We start from the raw sequence: 23,894 nt of genomic DNA, 5'->3' as shown, positions 1-23,894 counted from the left end.
ATAGGATATCTCCTATCTGGGGGCACAGGATCAGCTCCATGGTCGATCAATGGTGAACTTGTTGCAGGAGCTTCTGCAAAGGGAGATGTCACAGTCTCTGTCTCAGGCGCATCCTCAGCTGGGACTGGTGGCGCGAGTGTGATTGAGTCCTGCACTTGGGAGGGTATGGGAACCGGCGATTTGACGTGGGCAGAGCTATCAGGAAAATCTTTGAGGGACAGCTCTGCTGGCCCTAACTGAGTCTGCAGGAGTTGATCAACATGTCTTCTCCATACATCATCAGACGTTTGGACAGTATAAGATACTGGTCCCGTTTGCGCAATAAAAGTGGCAGGAATCCACTTTGGTTCGCCACGGTAGTTCCTTGCCAACACAGAGTCTCCTGGCTTGAAAACTCTTCCTTTGCCCTTCTGTCCTCTGCACCTAACCTGTTTTTCCTGCTGACCCTGGACAATGTCCTTCATTGCTGAGGGCTTCAAGAGGTCAAACGTGGTGCGCAGGTCTCTCTTTAGCATCAGGCTAGCAGGAGATGTCTTGGTGGTGGCATGTGGACTGTTCCGATAGATTAGTAGGAAGTGGTGCAGTCTCTGATGTAGTGTTCCTTGTCCTTGTGATGTTTTCAAGGCATGCTTCATGGTTTGAACAAATCTCTCAGCAAGCCCATTTGTTGCGGGGTGGTAGGGGGCCGACTTAATGTGTTGGACACCGTTAGCTTGCAGGAACACTGCCATTTCTTGTGAGACAAATTGGGGTCCATTGTCAGAGACTAGCTGGGCAGGAGATCCAAACCGACTAAACAGTTCCCCTAACTTTTCGATAGTCTTTTCTGCAGTGGTTGATCTCATGATAGCCACCTCTGGCCATTTACTGTGTGCATCCACAGCAATAAGGAACATCCTGTCCTCCACTGGTCCCGCAAAATCAATGTGCACCCGGTGCCATGGTCCTTGTGGGAATTCCCAGGGGTGAAGAGGCGCTAGTGGAGGATTGTTCCTGACTTGGTGGCATGATGGACAGCTTTTGGCCAACTCTTCAATTTGTTGATCCATGTTCGGCCACCAAAAATAGCTTCTCGCTATTTCTTTCATTCGGACTATTCCGCTGTGTCCCGAATGCAGTTGCTGCAGCACTTTTGTGCGAAGTGACCGTGGTATGACCACCCTCCTACCCCAGAGTAGACACCCAGACTGGCCAGACAGTTGCAATCTCCTCCCGAGGAAAGGCTTCAGACTCGCATTATCGCCAGCAGATCGACCCTTGACGACAATGTCCACGACCGCAGATAACTCCGGGTCATTCCGAGTTTCCCTTTTTACCTGCACCGCAGAGACAGGTGCTCTCTCCACCTCCCTGAAGTAGAAAAGGTCCACCGTGTCCGACTCCGGCTTTGTGACAGGCAAAGGCAATCGGGACAAGCCATTCGCATTGCAGTGGAAGTCTGATTTTCGATACCTGATGTCATATGCATGCGCCGACAACAACAAAGCCCACCTCTGCAGTCGGCATGCAGCAAGAGACGGTATTCCAGTGTGTGGACCGAGGATGGTGGTGAGGGGCCGATGGTCCGTCAGGAGCGTAAACTTCCTCCCATACAAGTCCATCCATCCATCCATCCATCTTCTTCCGCTTATCCGGGGTCGGGTCGCGGGGGCAGCAGCTTTAGGAGGGACTCCCAGACTTCCCTCTCCCCAGCCACTTCATCCAGCTCATCCCGGGGGATCCCAAGGCGTTCCCAGGCCAGCTGAGAGATATAGTCTCTCCAGCGCGTCCTGGGTCGTCCCCGGGGTCTCCTACCGGTGGGACATGCCCGGAACACCTCCCCAGGGAGGCGTCCAGGAGGCATCCTGATAAGATGCCCGAGCCACCTCATCTGGCTCCTCTCAACGTGGAGGAGTAGCGACTCTACTCCGAGTCTCTCCCGGATGACCGAGCTTCTCACCCTATCTCTAAGGGAGAGCCCGGACATCCTGCGGAGAAAACTCATTTCGGCCGCTTGTATCCGAGATCTCGTTCTTTCGGTCACGACCCATAGCTCGTGACCATAGGTGAGGGTAGGAGCGTAAATCGACCGGTAAATTGAGAGCTTTGCCTTTTGGCTCAGCTCTCTCTTCACCACAACGGACCGGTACAGGGTCCGCATTACTGCCGACGCTGCACCGATCCGCCTGTCGATCTCGCGCTCCATCCTCCCCTCACTCGTGAACAAGACTCCAAGATACTTGAACTCCTCCACTTGGGGCAGGATCTCATCCCCGATCCGGAGAGGGCATTCCACCCTTTTCCGATCGAGGACCATGGACTCGGATTTGGAGGTGCTGACCCTCATCCCGACCACTTCACACTCGGCTGCGAACCGTTCCAGCGAGAGCTGGAGATCACGGCCTGAAGAAGCCAACAGCACCACGTCATCTGCAAAAAGCAGAGACGCGATGCTGAGGTCCCCAAACCGGACCCCCTCAATGCCTCGGCTGCGCCTAGAAATTCTGTCCATAAAAAATATGAACAGAATCGGTGACAAAGGGCAGCCTTGGCGGAGTCCAACCCTCACTGGGAACGAATCCGACTTACTGCCGGAAATGCGGACCAGACTCTGGCATCGGTGATACAGGGACCGAACCGCCCTTAGCAGTTGGCTCGGCACCCCATACTCCCGAAGCACCCTCCACAGAACCTCCCGAGGGACACGGTCGAACGCCTTCTCCAAGTCCACAAAACACATGTGGACTGGTTGGGCGAACTCCCATGCACCCTCGAGGATCCTGCCGAGGGTGTAGAGCTGGTCCACTGTTCCACGGCCAGGACGAAAGCCACACTGCTCCTCCTGAATCCGAGGTTCGACCTCCCGACGGACCCTCCTCTCCAGCACCCCTGAATAGACCTTACCAGGGAGGCTGAGGAGTGTGATTCCCCTGTAATTGGAACACACCCTCCGGTCCCCCTTCTTAAAGAGGGGAAGCACCACCCCAGTCTGCCAATCCAGAGGCACTGTCCCCGATTTCCACGCAACGTTGTAGAGGCGTGTCAGCCATGACAGCCCCACAACATCCAGAGCCTTTAGGAACTCTGGGCGGATCTCATCCACCCCCGGGGCCTTGCCACCGAGGAGTTTTTTAACTACCTCAGTGACTTCGACCCCAGAGATTGGAGAATCCGCCTCCGAGTCTCCAGGCCCTGCTTCCTCAATGGAAGGCGTGTAGGTGGAATTGAGGAGGTCTTCGAAGTATTCTCCCCACCGACTCACGACGTCCCGAGTCGAGGTCAGCAGCACGCCATCCCCACTGTAAACAGTGTTGACGTTGCACTGCTTCCCCCTCCTGAGACGCCGGATGGTGGACCAGAATTTCCTCGAAGCCATCCGAAAGTCATTCTCCATGGCCTCACCGAACTCCTCCCACGCCTGGGTTTTTGCCTCAGCAACCGCCGAAGCTGCGTTCCGCTTGGCCATCCGGTACCTGTCAGCTGCCTCCGGAGTCCCGCAGGCCAAAACGGCCCGAAAGGACTCCTTCTTCAGCTTGACGGCATCCCTTACCGCCGGTGTCCACCAGCGGGTTCGGGGATTGCCGCCACGACAGGCACCAACGACCTTACGGCCACAGCTCCGGTCGGCCGCCTCAACAATGGAGGCGCGGAACATGGTCCACTCAGACTCAATGTCCCCCGCCTCCCCCGGGACGTGGGAAAAGCTCTGCCGGAGGTGGGAGTTGAAGCTCTTCCTGACAGGAGATTCTGCCAGACGTTCCCAGCAGACCCTCACAGAGCGTTTGGGTCTGCCAGGTCGGACCGGCATCTTCCCCCACCATCGGAGCCAACCCACCACCAGGTGGTGATCAGTTGACAGCTCCGCCCCTCTCTTCACCCGAGTGTCCAAAACATGCGGCCGCAAATCCGATGACACGACTACAAAGTCGATCATCGAACTGCGGCCTAGGGTGTCCTGGTGCCAAGTGCACACATGGACACCCTTATGCTTGAACATGGTGTTCATTATTGAAAATCCATGTCGAGCACAGAAGTCCAACAATAGAACACCGCTCGGGTTCAGATCGGGGGGGCCGTTCCTCCCAATCACGCCCTTCCAGGTCTCACTGTCATTGCCCACGTGAGCATTGAAGTCACCCAGTAGAACGATGGAGTCCCCAGAAGGAGCGCTCTCCAGCACTTCCTCCAGGGACCCCAAGAAGGGTGGGTACTCTGAGCTGCTGTTTGGTGCATAGACACAAACAACAGTCAGGACCCATCCCCCCACCCGAAGGCGGAGGGAGGCTACCCTCTCGTTCACCGGGGTGAACCCCAATGTGCAGGCGCCCAGCCGGGGGGCAATAAGTATACCCACACCTGCTCGACGCCTCTCACCGTGGGCAACTCCAGAGTGGAAGAGAGTCCAGCCCCTCTCGAGAGGGCTTGTACCGGAACCCAAACTGTGCGTGGAGGCTAGTCCGACTATATCTAGTCGGAATTTTTCTGCCTCGCACACCAGCTCGGGCTCCTTTCCAGCCAGAGAGGTGACATTCCATGTCCCAAGAGCCAGCTTCTGCAGCCGGGGATCAGACCGCCAAGGTCCCTGCCTTTGGCTGCCGCCCAGCACACATTGCACCCGACCCCTTTGGCCCCTCCCACAGGTGGTGAGCCCATGGGAAGGGGGACCCACGTTTCCTTTTCGGGCTATGCCCGGCCGGGCCCCATGGGCGAAGGCCCGGCCACCAGACGCTCGCCTTCGAGCCCCGCCTCCAGGCCTGGCTCCAGAGGGAGGCCCCGGTGACCCGCGTCCGGGCGAGGGAAAACGAAGTCCATTTATTTCAATCGTCATAAGGGGCTTCTGTGAGCCGTGCTTTGTCTGGCCCCTCACCTAGGACCCGTTTGCCATGGGTTGCATGAAGCCCCCGACAACATGGCTCCTAGGATCATAAGGGCACGCAAACCCCTCCACCACGATAAGGTGACGACTCACGGAGGGGTCCCATACAAGTATTGATGGAATTTCCTAACTCCAAAAACAATGCTCAGTGCCTCTCGTTCCAGTTGAGCATAGTTAGACTCTGCTTTGTTCAATGTCCTCGATGCAAAAGCGATTGGCTTTTCCTCACCACCCGGCAGGACATGAGAGAGAATCGCCTCTACTCCGTAAGGAGAGGCGTCACAGGCGAGCTGCAGTGGAAGTGCGTCAGGACCTTGGACGTAGTCAGCGCTCCTTTAGCCTTTTCAAAAGCCTCCTGACAGCTGGCTGTCCACTTCCACGTTTTGTCTCGGCGTAACAGTTCGTGCAGGGGTTGAAGCAGTGATGACAGATTGGAGATGAAGCGTCCGTAATAGTTCAGCAGACCTAAGAAAGATCGTAGCTGGCTGATGTTTTGGGGTGGGGGCGCGTCCACGACAGCTGCCACTTTTGATGGTGCAGTGTGCAGTCCTTCTGCATCGATCACATGCCCCAGATATTCTACAGATGGCTTGAAGAAGTCACATTTGTCCTTACGGACTCTTAAGCCGTAGTCCTTCAGCCTTTGAAGGGTAGCATCCAAGTTGCGCAGGTGCTCGTCATCGGTAGATCCAGTGCACAGGATATCGTCAAGGTAGCACTGTACCCCAGGCAACCCACCAAGGATCTGATCCATCGCTCGCTGAAAAAGTGCCGGGGCTGACGTGATGCCGAACGGCAGTCTGCAGTATCTGAAGAGACCCTTGTGTGTGTTAATGGTCAACATTTCACGTGACTCTTTTTCTACATGCATTTGTAGGTAAGCCTGACTGAGATCTACCTTACTGAATTTTTGTCCCCCACTCAGTCCAGCAAACAAGTCATCAATTAGGGGAAGTGGATATTGCTCTGCTGCTAACACCGGGTTAAGTGTTACTTTGAAATCTCCACAGGTCCGAATTCCCCCATCTTTTTTTGGTACGGGAACGATGGGTGTGGCCCACTCACTGATGGTCACTGGCTCCAAAACCCCATTCTTGACCAGGGCGTCCAAGTCAGCTTCTACCTTGGATCGGATGGCGTATGGTACTGGTCTAGCTTTCATAAACACAGGCTTGCTACCAGGTTTGACATGTAACTTAACGGTTATATCTTTCATGCTGCCTAATTCATCACAGAAAACCTCTTTGTGTTTCTCGAGTATTTCTTGTAGCGGAGTGGAACTGTGTGACAGATTCCTTATCGCTTGCCAGTCCAGCCGGATTCCCTGTAGCCATGTACGCCCCATTATAGCAGGATGATTTCCCTTGGTCACATAAAGGGGAAGCCTTTTTGTTCGCCCATGGTACTGAACAGTCACATCCGTCATCCCTTCCATGTGCACTCGATGTCCCGTATATGCCTTAAACACTGTGTCTGATGGACGTAGTGGAAGGTGCCTCATGAGTTTCCTGTAGATCTTGTGTGACACTAGTGATGCCTTTGATCCTGTGTCTATCTGCATTTTCACCACATGTCCCTCCAACTTGGGTTCAGCCCAGTAGCCATCTGAGCTCTCACCTACATTCATCACTCGTATTGTATTTACAGGCACTTCTTCCTCCGAAGAATCACTATTTCTTCCATTATCATGGCAAACGGTGCGAACATGCCTTTTTTGTTTATATTTCACATTGTCACTTTTGTTCCCAGCCCTTGAGCTTTTGTCCATGTCCTGTTTACTTCGGCACGCCCGCTCTATGTGCCCTTTTTTTCCACAGTTACGACAGTCCATCTCTTTGCACCAGCACGTCGATGCAAGATGTCCAGATCTACCACAGCGAAAACATGGCCCTTGCCCGTTCGGTTTATCATTGTTGAGTTGGTGCACTCTTTCTGTAGCACTTAGTTGCTGGGCCTCCTTTTTCGCCATTTCCATTGTTACACTGATGTTAATGGCCTTTTCCAAAGTCAAGTCACTTTCTGTGAGTAATCTCTTCTGTGCTGCCTCGTTTCTAAGTCCACATACCAGCCTGTCTCTCAAAGTGTCATTTAACACATCCTGGAACTCACAGTGTTCAGCCAGCTTGCGTAGGCCCACTACAAACTGGGTGACCGACTCGCCCTCTTCTTGGCTGCGTCTGTGAAATCGGAATCTTTCTGCGATTACCAGGGGTTTTGGTGAAAGATGGTTTGCCAGTACATCCACTATTTCTTGGTATGTTTTACTGCCGAGCTTTTCTGGTTGCAGTAGGTCACGTAGCAAGGTAAAAGTTTTCGGCCCCCATTACACTCAAAAACGTGGGGACCAGCTTCTCCTCCTTTATATCATTAGCCATGGCGAAGTAATCGAAACGCTCAGTATATGAGCTCCATTGTTCAACACTTTCGTCAAAGGGACCAATTGAGCCAATCATTCCGGCCATTACAAGTTCCTGTTTGTATGGCACTGCTTTCCCTACAGACGTCTCCCCTCAGCAGGCCACTCTTTTTTTTTTTTTTTTTTTTTTTACTTCGCCACACTACTCACGACGTTGCCACAGTCCACCAATCCACTCCACCCGTCGAGACGAAGCCGGCCAACACGCGTCAGTCCAGACGTCCTCGTCGCCAGTTTTGTTATGTCCTTACTACTTTCCGGGTTCTTAGGTAGCAAGAAAGGTTCGGGCAACGACGTGATGAATACTGCTTTATTTCTTCAACACCGTCAATTCACAGGCCGTACATCACAACACTAAACGTCCCCGAAGCTGCCCCTCCCACTCCCGGAGTTTTCCCACTACGGAACATGAGTTAGCCCAAAATATACAACAGCGACCACCTCCGCGGTGCTTATAAACAGCCGATCCGCTCGGCGGGGGCTATTTTCGGCCACTTGGCTCGTGCGCACGGCCTCCCGGATGTGCCGGGCGGGTGCGCGAGCTCGCCGGCCGCTGGAAGTCGAATGAGGCGCCGCGACCACCTCCGCGGTGCTTATAAACAGCCGATCCGCTCGGCGGGGGCTATTTTCGGCCACTTGGCTCGTGCGCACGGCCTCCCGGATGTGCCGGGCGGGTGCGCGAGCTCGCCGGCCGCTGGAAGTCGAATGAGGCGCCGCGACCACCTCCGCGGTGCTTATAAACAGCCGATCCGCTCGGCGGGGGCTATTTTCGGCCACTTGGCTCGTGCGCACGGCCTCCCGGATGTGCCGGGCGGGTGCGCGAGCTCGCCGGCCGCTGGAAGTCGAATGAGGCGCCGCGACCACCTCCGCGGTGCTTATAAACAGCCGATCCGCTCGGCGGGGGCTATTTTCGGCCACTTGGCTCGTGCGCACGGCCTCCCGGATGTGCCGGGCGGGTGCGCGAGCTCGCCGGCCGCTGGAAGTCGAATGAGGCGCCGCGACCACCTCCGCGGTGCTTATAAACAGCCGATCCGCTCGGCGGGGGCTATTTTCGGCCACTTGGCTCGTGCGCACGGCCTCCCGGATGTGCCGGGCGGGTGCGCGAGCTCGCCGGCCGCTGGAAGTCGAATGAGGCGCCGCGACCACCTCCGCGGTGCTTATAAACAGCCGATCCGCTCGGCGGGGGCTATTTTCGGCCACTTGGCTCGTGCGCACGGCCTCCCGGATGTGCCGGGCGGGTGCGCGAGCTCGCCGGCCGCTGGAAGTCGAATGAGGCGCCGCGACCACCTCCGCGGTGCTTATAAACAGCCGATCCGCTCGGCGGGGGCTATTTTCGGCCACTTGGCTCGTGCGCACGGCCTCCCGGATGTGCCGGGCGGGTGCGCGAGCTCGCCGGCCGCTGGAAGTCGAATGAGGCGCCGCGACCACCTCCGCGGTGCTTATAAACAGCCGATCCGCTCGGCGGGGGCTATTTTCGGCCACTTGGCTCGTGCGCACGGCCTCCCGGATGTGCCGGGCGGGTGCGCGAGCTCGCCGGCCGCTGGAAGTCGAATGAGGCGCCGCGACCACCTCCGCGGTGCTTATAAACAGCCGATCCGCTCGGCGGGGGCTATTTTCGGCCACTTGGCTCGTGCGCACGGCCTCCCGGATGTGCCGGGCGGGTGCGCGAGCTCGCCGGCCGCTGGAAGTCGAATGAGGCGCCGCGACCACCTCCGCGGTGCTTATAAACAGCCGATCCGCTCGGCGGGGGCTATTTTCGGCCACTTGGCTCGTGCGCACGGCCTCCCGGATGTGCCGGGCGGGTGCGCGAGCTCGCCGGCCGCTGGAAGTCGAATGAGGCGCCGCGACCACCTCCGCGGTGCTTATAAACAGCCGATCCGCTCGGCGGGGGCTATTTTCGGCCACTTGGCTCGTGCGCACGGCCTCCCGGATGTGCCGGGCGGGTGCGCGAGCTCGCCGGCCGCTGGAAGTCGAATGAGGCGCCGCGATCACCTCCGCGGTGCTTATAAACAGCCGATCCGCTCGGCGGGGGCTATTTTCGGCCACTTGGCTCGTGCGCACGGCCTCCCGGATGTGCCGGGCGGGTGCGCGAGCTCGCCGGCCGCTGGAAGTCGAATGAGGCGCCGCGACCACCTCCGCGGTGCTTATAAACAGCCGATCCCTTCGGCGGGGGCTATTTTCGGCCACTTGGCTCGTGCGCACGGCCTCCCGGATGTGCCGGGCGGGTGCACGAGCTCGCCGGCCGCTGGAAGTCGAATGAGGCGCCGCGACCACCTCCGCGGTGCTTATAAACAGCCGATCCGCTCGGCGGGGGCTATTTTCGGCCACTTGGCTCGTGCGCACGGCCTCCCGGATGTGCTGGGCGGGTGCGCGAGCTCGCCGGCCGCTGGAAGTCGAATGAAGCGCCGCGACCACCTCCGCGGTGCTTATAAACAGCCGATCCGCTCGGCGGGGGCTATTTTCGGCCACTTGGCTCGTGCGCACGGCCTCCCGGATGTGCCGGGCGGGTGCGCGAGCTCGCCGGCCGCTGGAAGTCCAATGAGGCGCCGCGATATCCTCCGCGGTGCTTATAAAGTGCCGATCCGCTCGGCTTGGAGCTATTTCCGGCCTCCCGTTGGTGCCGGGCGGCGTGCGCGAGCTCGCCGGCCGCGATCTCCTCCGCGGTGCTTATAAACAGCCGCATGCGCACGGCCTCCCGGAATTTGAACACATTTCGTCAATAAATTTCGCATATTGAATTTTGAAGTTTAATATAATGCAACAATTGAGCTCGACTTATACAAAGGATATATCATATAATCGTAAATTTCCGTCGAATTTTAGGGGGTCGACTTATACACCGAGTCGACCTGTACACCGGCAAATACGGTAAATACGATTAAATAAAATGATACGACTGGCATAAAAACAAATATAAACCACATAAAAATAAAAGTCACCTTTACGTTGAATTATTAGGAGCACCGAGCTTGTTTCTCAGAAACGAGCCGGTCCCATCCAGGCGTAATCGTAGACAATGAAACCCGAAGTGGTTAAGGTTTGTCTTTTAATGCAGGATGCTTGGTCTCCATGTGCCGAAGCAGTTTTGAAGGCTTCATTGGCTCGCTCGGTAGTTTCAGGGGCGATTGTGTCTATAAAATGCAAAATGTTGGGTCACCTCACGGCTTACGGCCATACTACCCTGAGAACGCCCGATCTCGTCCGATCTCGGAAGCTAAGCAGGGTCAGGTCTGGTTAGTACTTGGATGGGAGACCGCCTGGGAATACCAGGTGCTGTAAGCTTTTTCTTTTTCTTATGTGCACTTCAATCGTTTAAGAAACTATTTTTTACAACACCCATCACGAATGGCATCCGGAAACAGCAAGCCTAATTTAAACTCCGACATTGAAACTATAACACGAGTTTGAAAGCTATATTATGTGGTGACATCCACAGCATTGTAGTTAAATTTTTTACCGCTAGAGAGCAGACTATGTACAGTGAGCATGGCTCCCTGTGAACTCAAAGCAGCAGGCTTGACTTGTAAAAGAACCCAACACAACACTTCCATGAAGTGTTTTTAAACTTTTCAAGGCATTTATTTTGATTCAGCAAAATGCAGGTCGCAACGGCAAATTCGTGCTACCGCATAAAAAGCTGTCAATAACTTTTCATGATAGCCATGTTTCCAGAAAACACCAAAAGCCTTGGAAGAAAGCCTGTTTCGGCCCTGGTTGTAAAAAAAACAAAAAAAAAAACAAAAGGGAAGGGAGACCGTCCGGGAATACCAGGTGCTGAAAGCCTTTTTTTTTTTTTTTTTCCCACGTCAATTGTGAAAGGAAACTTTTACCACAGCCATCAAGTCCCGCCGCTGCTTGGCATGGTTTCAGGGGCGATTGTGTCTATAAAATGAAAAATTCTGAGCGGTCTCACGGCTTACGGCCATACTACCCTGAGAGCGCCCGATCTCGTCCGATCTCGGAGGCTAAGCAGGGTTGGGCCTGGTTAGTACTTGGATGGGAGACCGCCTGGGAATACCAGTTACTGTAAGCTTTTTTTTTTCTTATGTGCACTTCAATCGTTTAAGCCAAGAACTTTTTACAGCACCCATCACGAATGGCATTCGGAAACTGCAAGCCTAGTTTGAACTCCGACACTGAAACTACAACACGAGTTTAAAACCTACATTGTGTGGCGACAGCCATAGCATTGCAGTTCACGTTTTTACCGCTAGAGGACAGACTATGTACAGTGAATAAAGAGCATGGCTCCCTGTGAACTCGAAGCAGCAGTCTTTACTTGTAAAAGAACCCAGCACAACACATTGCGCTTCCATGTAGTGTTTTTACCTTTTTCATGACATTTATTTTGATACAGCCAAATGCAGGTTTTGTGCACTTCACTTTTCCGTTGGGCATTCGCGTAGAACCCTATTCCAGTTACGGCCAGATTCTTTTAGACTAGTGGTCCCCAAACTTTCTTGCGCCACGGACCGGCTACGCGTCAGAAATATTTTTGCGGACCTGCCTTTATATATATAAATAAACAATAAATCTATATAAATAAATACTACATTTATAATAAATATATATAAATAGGATAAAATAAAATGATACGACTGGCATAAAAACAAATATAAACCACATAAAAATAAAAGTCACCATTACGTTGAATTATTGGGAGCACCGAGCTTGTTTCTCAGAAACGAGCCGGTCCCATCCAGGCGTAATCGGAGACAATGAAACCCGAAGTGGTTAAGGTTTGTCTTTTAATGCAGGATGCTTGGTCTCCATGTGCCGAAGCAGTTTTGAAGGCTTCATTGGCTTGCTCGCTAGTTTCAGGGGCGATTGTGTCTATGAAATGCAAAATGTTGTCACCTCACGGCTTACGGCCATACTACCCTGAGAACGCCTGATCTCGTCTGATCTCGGAAGCTAAGCAGGGTCGCGCGTGGTTAGTACTTGGATGGGAGACTGCCTGGGAATACCAGGTGCTGTAAGCTTTTTCTTTTTCTTATGTGCACTTCAAGCTCTTTTTTTGTTTGTTTTTTCTTATGTGCACTTCAATCGTTTAAGCCAAGAACTTTTTACAGCACCCATCACGAATGGCATTCGGAAACTGCAAGCCTAGTTTGAACTCCGACACTGAAACTACAACACGAGTTCAAAACCTCTATGTACAGTGAATAAAGAGCATGGCTCCCTGTGAACTCAAAGCAGCAGTCTTTACTTGTAAAAGAACCCAGCACAACACATTGCGCTTCCATGTAGTGTTTTTACCTTTTTCATGACATTTATTTTGATACAGCCAAATGCAGGTTTTGTGCACTTCACTTTTCCGTTGGGCATTCGCGTAGAACCCTATTCCAGTTACGGCCAGATTCTTTTAGACTAGTGGTCCCCAACCTTTCTTGCGCCACGGACCGGCTACGCGTCAGAAATATTTTTGCGGACCTGCCTTTATATATATAAATAAACAATAAATCTATATAAATAAATACTACATTTATCAAGTCAAGTCAAGTCAAGTCAAGTTTATTTGTATAGCCCTAAATCACAAACAGTCTCAAAGGGCTTCACATAGCCAAAATTGACAATTATTCTCAAAGCATCCCCTGATCATAAGCTCCCAAAAGGGCAAGGAAAAACTCAAAAAACCCCTACCAGGGGAAAATGAGGAACCTTGAGAAGGGACCACAGATGGAAGGATCCCCCTTTCAGGATCACCAGGTTATAATGGATGCAGAGAGTACACAAGTAATACATAATATGAAAATCAATGAAAAAAAATGGATGTCGGAGGTGTCCTCGATTGTCCTGGCAGTGTCCTCAAGGGGGCCGAGCCGCAGCTCCCCCATCCCGAACTGGTCCCCGAGAATCCAGCCAGCCGCTATCCGCTTTTGAGCCACCTAACCCCCTCCCCAGCCGGGGAGGAGGTGGGCAGAGAGAACAGAACAAACTCCGGCCAAATCGGCCATCACAAGTTAGTTAAAGGCCATCTCATAGAAATGTGTCTTTAAACGTGTCTTAAATGTTTCTACTGAGGTAGTAGTTCTAATATCCATTGGTAGGGCATTCCAAAGCTCTGGAGCCCGAATAGAGAATGCTCTAGACCCTGCAGACATTTTCTTGGCCCTCGGTATAACTAAAAGACTAGCGTTTTGCGAACGAAGGTTACGAGACGGAACATAAGGAACGACTAGGTCGACGAGATATGAAGGCGCTAAGCCATGCAGTGCTTTATAGGTTAGTAGAAGAACCTTGAAGTCACATCTTAAATGGACCGGGAGCCAATGTAATTCGGCTAATATTGGGGTAATGTGATCAAATTTTCTTGACCGTGAGAGCAGCCTCGCAGCGGCATTTTGCACTAACTGTAGACTTTTAATACTGGATTTAGGAAGACCAGAGAATAATACATTACAGTAGTCCAGGCGCGACGTGACGAACGCATGTATAATAGTTTCCGCATCCCCGGTCGAGAGGATAGGACGAATCTTAGCAATATTACGAAGGTGAAAAAACGCAATCCTGGTTATATTCTTAATGTGTTTTTGAAAGGAGAGCGTTTGGTCAAATATTACCCCGAGATTAGTTACCGTATCACTCTGAGTGATAGTACGGTTATCTATAGTTATAGTGGTTTCCTTAAATAAATGTTGATAACGAGTAGGACCAATTATCAACATCTCAGTTTTATCCGGGTTAAGACGAAGGAAGTTGAGAGACATCCATTGTTTAATCTCCGCAAGGCACGCCTCGAGATTACAGCAGTCCTGTGGATCTGTCATCGATAACGGCATATATAATTGGGTGTCATCCGCGTAGCATTGAAAACTAATATTATATTTACGTATTATGCCCCCAAGCGGAATCATATAAATATTAAATAAAATCGGTCCGAGTACCGATCCCTGTGGGACACCACAAGTAACATTATAAAGCTCAGAGGACGTATTACCATGGACCACTCGGTGCGTCCTGCCTGATAGATAGGAATTGAACCAGCTTAGTGCTGACCCTGAGATACCAACACAACTTTTAAGACGCCCTAATAAAATATCGAAGTCTATAGTGTCAAAGGCAGCACTAAGATCAAGTAGTAACAATACAGACGACGTATTTGAATCCATAGCTATGAGGAGATCATTAGTCACTTTAGCAAGTGCTGTCTCTGTAGAATGATTGGCTCTAAAACCAGACTGAAAAGAGTCATATCGATTATTATCGACCATGTAATCAATAAGCTGCTGTGCTACTACTTTTTCGAGAAGTTTTGCTATGAATGGGAGGTTTGAAACTGGCCTATAATTACTGAGACAGTCCGGGTCAAGATTTGCTCGCTTAAGTAGTGGTTTAATAATAGCGGTTTTAAAGGCCATTGGCACTATCCCAGAGGAAACAGACAGATTGATTATATTTAAGATGGACGGTCCTAAAATTGGAAATAATTCTTTAAGTAGTTTGGCTGGAAGCGGGTCGAGTAAACATGTTGTTTGTTTAGCCGTACTAACCAATTTTGTAAGCATTTCAAGAGACACGCTTTTAAAATTTGAGAGGGTTATTGCATGATCCCCAGCGCTAGTAACCGGCGGAGCGATTAGCATGGTATTCTTGATCTCGTCCCTAATGGACTCAATCTTTTGAGCAAAAAATTTCATAAACTCGTCAGCTGAGTGGAAGGAGCTATCGGGGGTCGGCTGGCGCAGAGTTAGCTTTGCCACTGTATCAAATAAGTATTTAGGATTATTTTTATTAAGATTAATGACTTGCGAAAAATAACGAGTTTTTGCTAAAATAAGCGCATCTTTATATTTCAGGAGGCTGTCCTTCCATGCCTGATGGAAAACCTCAAGTTTGGTTAAACGCCATCTGCGCTCATGCTTTCTACATAATTGTTTAAACGTACGTGTTTCATCTGTGAACCACGGAGTTGGCCATCTACGGCGAGTTTTCAGACGTAGCGGTGCCACAGAGTCGATGGCTTTTAATAATGTCGCATTGAATTCATTTGTAAGATTATCGATAGAGCCACTGTACGCGGGAAACATGGCGGTTGCCGGCGACAGTAACTCAGATAGCGCAGTTGTAGTAATGGAGTTAAAATTACGGCTGCTATAATTCTGATTGCTCTCTTGTCTTTGACAAGGAACTAAAATTTCAAATTTTATTAAAAAATGATCAGACAGAACAGTAGTGTATGGCAGTACTGTTATATTTGAGGTTGCTAGTCCTCGGGATAATACCAGATCTAAGGTATTTCCATTCTTATGCGTTGCTGCCTGTACAGCTTGCGTAAAACCAAACGTATCGATTAAAGTTTGAAATGCCGAAGTCAGTGGCTCCGACGGTGAATTCATGTGGATGTTGAAATCACCCATGATAACTATATTATCTGCATTTGTCACTAGATCAGCCACAACTTCTGAAAATTCATCCAGGAAGCCAGAGTAAGCCCCGGGTGGGCGGTAAATAACAACAAGATAAAATGACGGTAACGCAGTGGATCGCACAATGAGAGCTTCAAATGTTTTAAATACGTGAATTGAGCGAGGCCTAAATCTAAGCTCAGAATTTGAGATGAGGGCGACACCCCCACCCTTTTTTCGAGGACGAGCCACATGCGAGCTCACAAAATTTGGAGGCGAGGCCTCGTTAAGTGGCAGCATTTATAATAAATATATATAAATAGGATTAAATAAAATGATACGACTGGCATAAAAACAAATATAAACCACATAAAAATAAAAGTCACCATTATGTTGAATTATTGGGAGCACCGAGCTTGTTTCTCAGAAACGAGCCGGTCCCATCCAGGCGTAATCGGAGACAATGAAACCCGAAGTGGTTAAGGTTTGTCTTTTAATGCAGGATGCTTGGTCTCCATGTGCCGAAGCAGTTTTGAAGGCTTCATTGGCTCGCTCGCTAGTTTCAGGGGCGATTGTGTCTATAAAATGCAAAATGTTGGGTCACCTCACGGCTTACGGCCATACTACCCTGAGAACGCCCGATCTCGTCCGATCTCGGAAGCTAAGCAGGGTCGGGCCTGGTTAGTACTAACTTAGGTTAGTACTGGGACGGAAGATTTTTTGCCGAGCAACCAGGAGAAGATGGACTATCAATAATAGTGTCAGCCCACCCTGAAAGGGGCTACACTCGAAGAGAAGCACCTGACTGTTGTGAATGGGGGGCAAAAATGGTGGAGGAATGTAATATGAGAAAATTAATAAGCACAAGTACAGATTTGGACTCAATAGTGAAAATGCTGACCAACGAAGCTGGCATCGAGAGCGAGCTTGCAACCCCATTACCTGGAGAAGTGAAGGCAGTGCCTCGCTATTACGAGTGCCTGCAGCACCTGGCGAAGATGAGAAGTATTTTGGAGAAAAAGACTGATCAACCGGTATTCTCCAGTGAAGAAGAAGAGGAAGTGCCTAACGGAGAAGAAGGACTGGGCACTAGCAAGGACACAGAGGAGGTGTGGGAGGCCAAGGACACCAGGCGCGGAGGCGCCCTTGCACCGAAGCTTAATCTCCTCTTTAGAAAAGACCCCCTACCGTCTTTGCCGGAAGAATCAACCAAGAAAGTGATTGTGGGTAATGGAGTGTGGATGTCCCAGTTTGTCGGAGATATTTGGTCACTGACAGGAGACGCCCTCATTGTTTTCACCAACGACAAATTCCGTGCATGGAACCAGACCTTTGATTCACGACTGAGATTGATGGCCGGTGAAAAATATATTGAGGACCTACAGGATGCAAGACGACAAATGGAGCATGACCCGGAGGATCTTACTTTCATCTTCACAAGTGGGGGAAGATCAAAATACCACATGATAATACATGCCGTCGTGCAAAAGTGGAGGGCAGACCTGGACCAGCAGGACTATCTGAAGATGATGACAAGAATTCTGGAGAAAGCGGTGGATGCTGCCATCGAAAGAGGAGCCAGAAGAATAGTTACGGAAGTGAATGGCGTCAGATCTGGACGGATGTCATGGAAAATTGCAGAAACAGCAATAGCAGGGGCTTATAAGCTGCAGATAGCGACCCCGATCGCAGCAGTGGAAGGGCTGGAGTTTGTGTTGGCAATATCAGCCTCTCAAAGAAGAGAGAGGGAATTGGTAGCTCTGGAAGCCACATATGACCAAGCGCTACTGGTGGCTCGGAAAGAGCAGAAAATGGAACAGCAAACACAACAGAAGTTGACAATCCTGCCCCATCCATCGGTCAAAGCAATTCGAACAGAAGAGGAAAAAGTGGCAGGCTCAAGTTCTACTCCAGTATTGCAAGTGAGGACCGTACGGTCAAGGACACCATCCCCAACAACAGGGGATGAGGACGAGACCGTGGCCAACGAAATCAACCCAGAGATAACCAAACCAGGGGGGCCGGATCAGGCACCAACCGAGGTCCCGGCTCCAGGGAAACCACCTCAGGAAAGAGGGAGAAGAATTGAAAGGGAGAGGAGAGTGGTTTTAAAATCAAACCGAGAAGTGGCTGGTACCTCTTACCGAGCACGCCTGACGTCTACTCCCAAAATTAGACCCTCCACAGTTCAGGGCCCACGTCAACAAATAGAATCAAGGAACACCGAAGTTGGGGCCACTGAACATGCTCATACATCCAACGAGGAAGAGGGTGATAATGATGAAGAGGGAGAAGACAGGGAGGCGGCCACCTCAAGTGATGACGTGGTTTCCGAAGAGGAAAATCAGGCTTCGGTGATGTCGGCAGTGGTCCCTCCTGATCTTAATGACCCCCCACCGAGAGTTGTGCTAGGAGCAACCCGGAAAGGAGCCAAGAAGCAACAGCCAGTGCTAAGCATCTTCCGGGCTTCGGAAAGGCTGGCAAGGGAAGTTCAATTAGGATGGGTGGAAACCAAGGATGGAAGGAAAACTTACATCCCAGAAGTCAGACAGAAAGAATACCCTTTCCCGCCAGCCTGGTGGGAAAAAATAGAAAGAAATATAGATATCCCGGTGAAACTAACTTACAGGGAGGCAATGAATGTGTTAAACACACCAGCCTACCACACCCTAGTAAGTTACACAGATTTGACAAAAATTTTTAGGGAAGGCTTTGTGACCGTAATGTATGACGTATTGTTGCGGAGGATGAAGCAGGGTGTGTATGATGCCGCTCAAGCAGAACTGAGAGCGTGTGAAGATTTGGACACACACACTGTTAATCCCGTAATGTCCACACAAACCAACATAATTGGAAACTTCACCCAACAAGCTCAGCCGAGCACCACGCAACTGGGAGCGACTTATCTGGAAAATACAGGGATGCCCGGAAATGACCTGGAAAGAGAGACACGAGCCTTTAAAACTCTAAAAGGAATGGTACGCGTAAAGTACCAAAAGGAAAGCGTCAAAGAATATTTATTGGCAACCTGGCCGGTAATCAAAGACAGTCCGGGCGGATAGTTGTCAAAGAAGTTGTGGCTGCAATATATTACAGCCGAGCCCATTGGAAGGGATGAGACAGCCCAGGATGCCTACCAGAGGTGGGTGGATGATGAAGAAGATGACGAAGATGCACATATAACCAGAGCTAAAGAAGCATTAAAGCAGGGTCTCACCTTGCTGAATGTGTGGCATAAGTTGAAGCAAGTGATAAGCCCGAACAGATACGTGCGAGTATTGAGAGCAGTTACCGAGGACAAGGACACCACTTTTGTGAAGCTGGGTGCGGAGGCAACTCTGGCACGAATCGAAGAATCCATAAAGAAATGGGACAGAGTAACAAAACACTACATGGAGAGACAAAAGCCGAATCCATCGGGCAGCACTCGCACTCGCACAGAAGATACATAAGCAGGTCGGAAACCACCACCACGACCAACTTATGAGAAGGGGCAAAAATCTAATGAAAATCAGAGACAAAACACCCAAGATAATCCCAAACCACTTTATGGCAAAGTGAATTCAACTGGTTATGTGGCAAAAGATGTGTATGACAAAATGTCACCAGAAGAAAGAAAGGCCCTGGCAGAGGCTCGCAAGGCTGCGGCCCCTGCTGGGCCCAGAAAATAAGTAAAAAGGAGGCGCGGGTCACCCTGTCGGGCGTGTACAGAGAGGGAGACAATCTCTACACTGATATTGATGGAGCTCCGTATTTAGTAGATACCGGAGCCGAGGTGTCGATGACCCGCAAAGCCTTGAAAGTGATAGGACACCTAACTGTTATGATGGCAGATGGATCAGTGACCAGCATGCCGATTGGAGTCTGGAAAAGAATCGTTTGGGTGAAAGGGCCCCACAATTTACTGACATTGAGAGACGCCGAAGATCTGACAAAACCAGCACATCAGCGTCAGCCAGTAAAAGCAAGATTGGAAAACATCAAAGCAAAAACAGTCCGAGTGGGTCCAACTAAAACCATGCCACTGAATGAATGGTACAAACCTGTGGATGTGGATTCCGTCCGGATCCAATTGGTCCAAAACAGCGACCTGTCTCCAGATGGGAAGCAGAAACTGACCGCTATATTGGAGAAGGCAGCTGTGGCGCATTTCAAGAACGACTGTGGTCACCTTGGATCAAAATACATCCACACAATTGAAGGAGGAGTGCATCCACCGGTGAGACAATATCCCTTGAATCCCGAGGCAGTGGCTGAAATGGAAACAATCGTGAAGGAACTTCTACAGCTTGGCATCATTCGGGAAGAATCAAATCCAGTGACCAACAGCCCAATTCAGGCAGTGAAAAAAAACAGAGGCGTCTGGGGGAGGATGGAGGCCAGTTATAAACTTTAAAGCTCTTAACCGCCGGACGGTGGCTAATCGAGCGAGCCTCATGAATCCCCAGGCATCCCTAAAGACTCTAAGAGTGAAGAAATACAAATCATGCATTGATTTAGCAAACGGGTTCTTTTCACTACGACTGGCCAAAACATCACAAGGAAAAACAGCATTCACGCACAAAGGGAAATCATACGTGTGGCAAAGATTGCCACAAGGATACAAAAACTCCCCAAATGTGTTTCAATCAGCGGTTTTACAAGTTCTGAGTGGTTTGGATGTTACGGTGTACATCGATGATGTGTTTGTTTCAAATGACGAAGAGGAGGAACATTTGGACTTGCTGCAGAAAGTGGTGGAACGAGTCTCCGCTGCCGGTCTCAAGCTGAATCTCAAGAAATGCCAACTAGCCCGATTCTAAGTGGATTACTTGGGATTCCAAGTGACTGAGAATTTAGGAATCTCAGAAGGATTTCGACAGAAAATCGAACAGATCTCGCCCCCGAGATCAGAAACTGAGTTGCAGCGAATACTTGGACTGTGCAATTATGTGCGGGATCATGTTCCTCACTATCAGAAGCATGCAAGGCCACTGTACGGCCGCTTGAAGAAAACTCCGGAGGGCCAAAAACCAACCAAGTGGCAGTGGTCAGACAGTGACAATCAGAACTTGAATAATTTGAAACAGGCCGTCCGAGAAGCCGTGCGGCTTGAGCCACGAAGTTTGACAGTAAGACTGGTCGCAAAGGTGCAGTGCGAAGAAAATGATGCAATGGTGTCGGTCAGCAACGAAGGTGCCGGTTTGGTGGCCTTGTGGACCTACACCCTGTCCAGCGTCGAGAAAAAATTCCCCCAGGAGGAGAAAGAACTTGCAGTGTTGGCAAGGTACTGGAGTAATTTAAAAGACCTGGCCCAAGGACAAGGTATCAAAGTCCAGACGGGAAGTAACGTGCATCGTTTTCTAAGAAAGACTACAATCGAGAGCACTAAAGCGACCAACATTCGATGGGGCAGATGGGAAGACATCCTACTGGACCCCGACTTGGAAATTGGACCAACTACAACCTCCACAAAGAAGCCGATACTCAAAAAGAGTATGGATGAAGAGAAGCCCTACGAATGGACTCTATACACCGATGGGTCAAAAAAGGAAGGAGAGCAGAATGCCCACTGGGGTTTTATTCTGAAGCAAAATGGAGTGGAGCGTTGCCGCCGCAAAGGAAAGACACCCGGCAGCGTGCAAGCAGGAGAGGCCACGGCAGTGCTGGAAGGACTGTTAGAAGCGGAAAAAAGTCACGCTGGACGCGTAAGACTTATAACTGACAGTCATTATTGCGCGCAAGCTCTCAAATTCGACCTAGCCATTTGGGAAGAGAATGGCTTTAAGGGCGCGAAAGGAAAACTAGTGGCCCACTATGAAGTGTGGAAAAAGATAGCCGAGTTACGGCTAAATTTGAGTCTGGATGTGGTTCACCAGAAATCTCATGTGAAGGAAGGAGCTCATTGGAGAGGTAATAACGAAGTTGATCGATACGTCCAGGAAAGAAGAATAATAGTTGTAGGAGCAGAAAAATGGGACAAGACCCCTCGCGGAAAAGTGGTCCCAGATGAGAGCGTGAGGCAAGTCGTGTCGGCAGTGCATGAAGCACTAGGCCACGCGGGTCCACTGCCTACGCGAAAAAAGTTAGAGATGCTGGAACTCTGGGTCCCTGACCGGACGATTCGTGCGGTCCTGCGGGATTGTAATCCGTGCAACAAATACAACGCAGGGCGAAGAGGACGACGCACAGATGGATTGACGATTAGGAGTACTGTGCCGTGGGGCTCGGTTTGTATGGACGTGGCTGGCCCCATGGGAATAAGTGGCGCAAAGGGTGAGAAATACCTGGTTGTGCTGGTAGACTCGATGTCAGGACACGTCGGGCTGAAAGCAGTGAGAAAAGCCAATGCAAACAGTGTGATCAAGACACTGGAAGATGGGTGCATGTGGCTAGGAATCCCAAAAGAGTTGAGAACAGACAATGGAACACATTTCAAAAACGCCCAGGTGGACGAATGGTGTCGTAGGTGGGGAATAGTCAGAGTCTATTCGCCTCCTTATACACCACAAGCAAATGGGGTGGCAGAAAGAACTATTGGTCTGGTCAAAACCTGGTTGGGAAAAAATGCTAACGGAAAAGAGTGGAGTACTAAACTGCTTGATTTGGTTGCGGACCTGAACGGGAGGAGCAGAAGCAGCCGGCCCTCCCCGTCCGAAGAGCTGAACCAACGACTCTTTGTGTCACAAGAAGTGGGCAGAACCCAAGACGGCTCGTCCCAGAATAAGGAGAAGTGTCGGTTCAGCGTTGGACAGAAGGTGTGGATCAAGTCGAGGGACCTGAACAGCAACACGGCAGTGAAGGCCAAGTACGACTGCTCGGACATCGTTAGTGAAGTTTTGGATAGAAACACAGTACGACTAAAGAAGAAAGGTATCCAAGGAGTTGAACAGCTGAAGCCGTTATCGGCTGACCCGAATCAAGCCAAGAAGTAATTCAAATAACATATGGCAACGGACCACGGAACAATCCCGGCCTTCGTGCGCATGGCCGCACACAAAGGTGCGGTCATCGTAAGAAGAACACCAAATGGGATCCAGACCGGAAGGGCCCTAAATCTGGTGAGATTGGCCAAGCGGGGTTGCACACCCGGTGGACCAGAACATTTTCACTGGACATGGGTCGACGAAGCTTGTGTCATTTGTTTGACACCCAACCTGTTGCCTACTATGTGGTCGGGAGTAGGCTTCATGATGCCACCTGTACTGACCACCGAAGTAAGAGAGCTGGAATTTGCCCAGAGAAATGAGGACAAGCTTCCAGTCAAAGTATTGGATGCCATGGTGTGCCACCAGTGTCGAATTACCATTTTGACACGAATGGTGTTCTTTTCACAATGGGAGATCGGACCAACCATGGATGTACGGGCTGGACAAATTAGCTCGTGCACGTGTGTTCGGGACGGGAGTGAGCGCTCCTCATCGCTTTCTCTCGGCTGACTTTTACACGCACCCAAACGCAGGATATGGATTACACCGACCTATGGAGATGCCCAGCGAGGCCCCTGTGGGGCTTGTCCGGCCTGCGCGTCGGGGAGGAGGACGGTGTGTTGGACATTGGACCCTGGATGGGTCTTACGTCCGGTGCAGAGAGCCATGCGAGGGTTGCATGGGGCGTCGGGATCCAGACGGCAGCCGTGCGTATGGAGGGCCTGGCTACAATGACGATCCTCCCCTCGACTCGCCCATCAGCCCCGTACGGCTGATAAGCCCGCTGGATGTGGATGCAGCTCCTTCTGAGTCTGAGGACGACGATGAGGCTCGAGACGGAGGACGCGGGAGCGAGGCTGAAAATGAGGATGCAGATGTCAAGAGTGTGGCCACAGGGGGTTCAACACCACCGGAGCTGAGAGCCCTCGCCGTGGAGAACCACGCTGACGACGACAACGCTGCTGGTCGGTTGTCGCGCCTGATCAACGCCCTCGCAGAGATCGCCCGACAGGGAGACATGGCAGTGGCCTGCCCTACTTCAACGACCGCTGAGGTTGTGAATATCTCAGACGAAGACGACGACATGGCTGTGTAGCTCTTGGGGATCAGGGATAATTTATACCTGTTTTCAATCCAAAGAGGGGGTGTCATGTAACATGGGGGTAGAGATGGTGCAAATGGTAGAATATGGATTGTTCACAGGAATAAATTGGCAGAGCTGAAATTCCAAATTTGTCCAAAAGATGGCGCCAGACCAAAACGTGAGACCAAAAGAGGGGCCAGAATGAGCTGAACCGGTTAAAATAGATATAAAAAAGGAACACGGTGTCAGAGTGTGAGTCACGCATGGAAGCACAAATGTGATT

At 51.0% G+C, this 23,894-nt stretch overlaps 2 non-coding genes and 1 pseudogene across 2 annotated transcripts; all 3 read left to right on the top strand.

Annotated features, from left to right (window-relative positions):
• Nucleotides 1–10,434: 10,434 nt before the first annotated feature.
• LOC125974440 (5S ribosomal RNA) lies at nt 10,435–10,553 on the top strand. The gene has a single exon (XR_007483557.1). It is a non-coding gene; the product is annotated as a 5S ribosomal RNA (ribosomal RNA).
• Nucleotides 10,554–11,185: 632 nt separating this feature from the next.
• Nucleotides 11,186–11,304, top strand: LOC125974281 (5S ribosomal RNA). The gene has a single exon (XR_007483452.1). It is a non-coding gene; the product is annotated as a 5S ribosomal RNA (ribosomal RNA).
• Nucleotides 11,305–12,134: 830 nt separating this feature from the next.
• On the top strand, nt 12,135–12,253 carry LOC125974341 (5S ribosomal RNA; annotated as a pseudogene).
• The last annotated feature ends 11,641 nt before the right edge of the window (nt 12,254–23,894 follow it).

The sequence above is a fragment of the Syngnathus scovelli genome, chromosome 8 (assembly GCF_024217435.2).
Source record: "Syngnathus scovelli strain Florida chromosome 8, RoL_Ssco_1.2, whole genome shotgun sequence".
In the NCBI taxonomy this organism is placed as follows: Eukaryota; Metazoa; Chordata; class Actinopteri; order Syngnathiformes; family Syngnathidae; genus Syngnathus; species Syngnathus scovelli.
Note: the sequence above shows the minus strand (reverse complement) of the source record. Positions and strands in the feature narration are given on the sequence as shown.